Below are 4727 nucleotides of genomic sequence, written 5' to 3' on the forward strand. Positions count from 1 at the left end.
CTTCTGCGTTTGCGATATGATACTTTCGGGAAGCTGCTTCAGGACACTAACATAAGATGGAACGAAGACGTATTTTTGGACACTAACACTGGCGGTGCTCGTTAGCGTATTTTTGGATAGTCGAACGTCAGGAGAATCGATTGTGTATCAAAGGATTCTAGGAGTAATAATAACAGAGCAGGTACTTTTATACTCCAACATGGACCAAAACGGTAGACGACTCATTCTGTAACTATTTGTATTATCACGCTCTTATGGGCAGAAACCACACCGACCCTTCTAACCCGGATTATGGCTCGTTGTGCACCGCTGCCCAGGCCATCAGGGAGTTTGCGGGGCGTTATGGAATTTGGATTTCTTCCGAGACAGACTGAGCTTGTTGCGTCTGCGATACGAGACGTTTAAAAAGGAGCTCGAAGAACTAGGCATCACATGGAACCAACAAAGCAACAGGATGACCAGCGGTATGATCGAGTGGAGGGGGCTCATACAGGTATGGTTTTAGCAATGCTTATTTTGTTCGCATGATGTATTTACATATCATCGTATTTTACTATAAATACGTCCATGTACAGGACCAGCCTTTCGCTAAGGCATACTTCTATTTCGGGGAGCCGAAATGGGAGCAGTTGGAGAAAATTTTTCGTGGGCCTGCGCTTACCCCTTTGCAGACAACTTCCATGGAGATTGATGAGTACGAGCCCAGCGATAAAGAACCAGATGTTGTCTTTTTGGGGAAGAAACCAAGGATTGAGCTGGATGTGATTGATTTGGTGACAAGTGAGGACGAAAGTTAATCATAAGCCTGGGTGGATCAAGCGTTCGGTGGTGGTTGTCTTGTTGTTCAATGTTTTATTTTTTTGGTCTTGTCGTAAGGGAAGGGAAAACATTTTCTATGATCTGTACTGGAATAAGTTTTTAATGTTTTGTTTGTATGAAATACTTGTGAACATCTATTCCATTTTATACTTTGTTTAAAATCATATGTGGTTTTTTTCTGATGATGTATGGAAAGTATTTGCTCCAGTCTTACAGGCAATGTTTGCTGGAAGGGTCATCACAAAGATGCCAGTTTTCAACTGAAAAAAAACGCATTTGTCGAAGGTGCTGATCTGATGCGTTGCATACAGAGACATAAATGACTCTTATACGTCTTTTTTATTAGTTTTGAGGTGGTAATTTTTTTTTTAAAAATTAACTAAAAATGGCTTTCAACGGTCACATTGCTTGACACATGAAGGCATACGCGGCTTTTGGACGTGAGGCTTCTAACCATCTACTTGCTGCTATTGCTTCACAAACATCAGCAGATTACTCTGTTGCTGGAGCTGGTGTTGTTGCAGATCTTATGGATCGAGGATAGAATGAAAAGAAGAAAAACAGATCGTGGTTTGTATAATATAGGCGCATTCACATTTTACTTCATTTTGTTGGTTATTTGTACAGTCGAACTACACATCATTTATTCTTCATATGATTGGGCCACGTCGTATGAGCTGGCGCTTGATAATTTGTTAGAGAGTTTGTTGGTAGAACTTGAATATTTAAGCACACTTCGTCTGCTTCTTTAGCTCTATAACAGAACACAAAAACAAAATGCAAACCATGGCTTCATTCAGTTTTTTATATGAACTCTCTTGCACTTTAGTTGCTTTCGGAAACTGGATATTGTACAGTGATTAGCCTTAATCTTAAGGCTGTCCGCATGCCAGAGCTTTTGGCTTGTACGCAACAAGCCAAATTAAAGACTGGTGCATCAGGCTTTGTGTAAAGGCAGCCGCGACTAGCCTTTCTTTTAAGGTTGTGCCCAGCAAGCAATGGGTCACTCAATGAGACCCATCACTGTAAATTTTACTACAAAACCTATAAAAAAATCACCACCCAACCTTTATAAATTCAGCGCATGAGGCTTTCACTTCTCACTTCACATTCACAATGAAACTTTGTATTTTACTTCCGTTGACACAACTTTTCTTCGGATCATTTGTATAAATATTTCTTGTTGGGGTTCACAAGTCTTTTTTCTCATGCAAATGGGTATACGCTTTGTGTACGACCCTCGTGACGGAAATGTATTATATCAAGAAGCCTAACATAGGTCCAATGATATTCCCGAAGGTGACCTAGGCGACATAATGAAGATGTCTATGGTGGATATACCACTATCTCATGGAATCGTTAGTGGATATACCACTATCTCATGCGATCCTTGGTGGATATACCACTATCTCATTCAATCTGTCGCCAAACGTGCATGATAGTATGTCCATGGAAACATATTCACCCAAACATCTTGAAACTTCATTACAAGTTCAGTTTGGGAGAATTGGTTTCAGCAGTACGATCAAAGGTACTACTAATCTTGCCAATGGATCGTAAAGGGGGGAGATGAAAGAGAATTAAGCTAGAGACGTATAATCGATCGCATGTCAATTTCCTTATAAGTGATGAAATGAGTTTTTCTTGTCGGCGAACTGGTCATCGAACGGTCAGTTCGGTGGCGATGAAAATGAGGAGCAAATTGAGATAGTGCAAACTGTGGGCAAGGTAATAAGGAGAAGTTGGCGTCAACGCATCAGACGCAATTGTAAAATGGGTGGACATTTGTCCCCTTAATTGTAATTATTTAATTGAATGTCATTTCAACATTATAATATTTTTGGCCTTTATTATACTGTTAAAAATTATTTCTATATACGTGTGTGTAAGACTGCAAACTTTTTTCTTCCCAACGTAGTTGTTGCTGGTGGTAGTGAGGTGAATTGGTATACGTATCACGTCGTTCACACAGTGCTGTAATACCTTAAGGTATGTATACATAAGGCTGCCAAAACGACTGCTTGTTGGAGTGGTGAAAGCAGCAAAAATACATGAAAACTAAAGCAAAAACAGACAACACTCTTGTTTTTTTCCACCTCCAAATGAGCTTATGTGATATCCTAATGTACGTATAGGTAAGGCTGCCAAAACGGCTACTTGTTGCAGTGGAGAAACAACCAATAATACCCAAACAAAAAAATAAAAACATACATCACTGTTGTTGATTACCACCGCCAATTGAGCTTATTTTGTGACAGTTGGCATTGAAAGTGAACGAAGCAATTATAACCTGAATGAAAACGGACACAAATGAGGTGTTTTTTATGTACCTGGTCACCGCCCTCATGTAGCCGTCCATTAGTCTCCTCCGCAACCCTTACCCAAAACACCCGCCCTTTCCTTCCTTCCTTAACACTAGCCCCAAACACAGACGTTTTTTCCTCCACCGGCAAACGGTAAACCTTATTCAGCCATGCCGAGATGGAGAGTTCCAATTGCACAGAGGAGGTATCTTTACACTCGGACATGGACTAAGAAAGTGGACCAACTTTTCTGCGACAGCCTGTATTACGACAGTATGAGGGGGATTACCCATTCGGACCCCATGCACCCGCATGCACCTGGAGAACGAGTCTTTGCAGAGTGCTGGCGATGTCGTTAACAAGTTCGTCGGGAGATCATGTCCATGGACTTCTTCGGAAAGAGGTTGAACCTGCTTCGGCTGCGCCACGATACATTTGCAATGTTGCTGGAGGAACCCCACATCGCATGAAATAAGGAAACGAACTGGATGTCGGGACGGAGACATTATTGGAAGGATATCATTTGGGTAAATTATTCCTGAATCCGGCTTGGTAGTATTTTTTTATGTAACCAATAGTTTTTGTTTGTTGGAATTTTTTGGTTCGTAGGCAAATCCATTTGCGAAGGCGTACTACTACGTCGGTGAGCCAAGATGGGACCAGTTGAGTGAGATTTTCCTTAGGGCCCTGCTTTCACCTTGGCGTTCGATGAGCAATGACATTGAGCCTATTGAGAATGGTAGGAATGTTGCAGATTTTGAATTCTTGGGGATGAAAGATAATGTGGAGCTTAATGTCATTCAGGCGGTGCCCAATGATCAGGAGAAGTGAAGGAGGTGGGATGATTTTTGTGTACAAGGATTGATGCCGGTGGATTATCGATAGAAGACGACAAAAATAAAAAAAAAAATATTTTGTACAAGAAAGGCGTTATGTATGGTCATGAAGTTCCTTTTGTAAGAATGTATTTGGGTTATGGAGATTTCAATGAATATGCTTGCAACAATGATCTCTTTCGAAAGCCTAACATGCATCAAACCCTATGTTGTGTTATATATGAATTGCATGATTTGTTTTAATTGATATTTGATGTTAATGAAGCTTGTCCCAGTACAAACCACCCACGCACGTAAGGAATTACAGAAATCATACGGGACGTAGAGTAGCACTAAATAACCGTTGATTACTAATGCACGTAATGATAGTCTGAATCCTCATCAGAGACGCGCCTAAAGAGTAATAATTGCTCGGCCTTGTTGCAGCAGTGAGGGAAGTTGGGCATTCTTCCAATAAATACGGCATTCCATCGCATACCGCGTACTAAAGCAACCCCAACCAATTTAAAACTAATCGACACTTGAATCTGGAAAAATTATTCTTCAGTTTTTGAACAGCCATTGACATAAACAAAATGCCGAGACGCGGACATATGGGCCAGGGGCATTACTTCTACAGTTCAAGGTGGACGCGAAGGTTGACGACTTTTTCGTCGACGCACTCGTATACCAGGCTTCCCTGGTCTCACGAGGCGCCTATCACACAGCGCGTCGTGTGGCTAGTAGTCCGCTGACTAAGTCCGCCAATACCTCCGCTCGGCACAAATGC

This window comes from Sesamum indicum, linkage group LG6 (assembly GCF_000512975.1).
Source record: "Sesamum indicum cultivar Zhongzhi No. 13 linkage group LG6, S_indicum_v1.0, whole genome shotgun sequence".
In the NCBI taxonomy this organism is placed as follows: Eukaryota; Viridiplantae; Streptophyta; class Magnoliopsida; order Lamiales; family Pedaliaceae; genus Sesamum; species Sesamum indicum.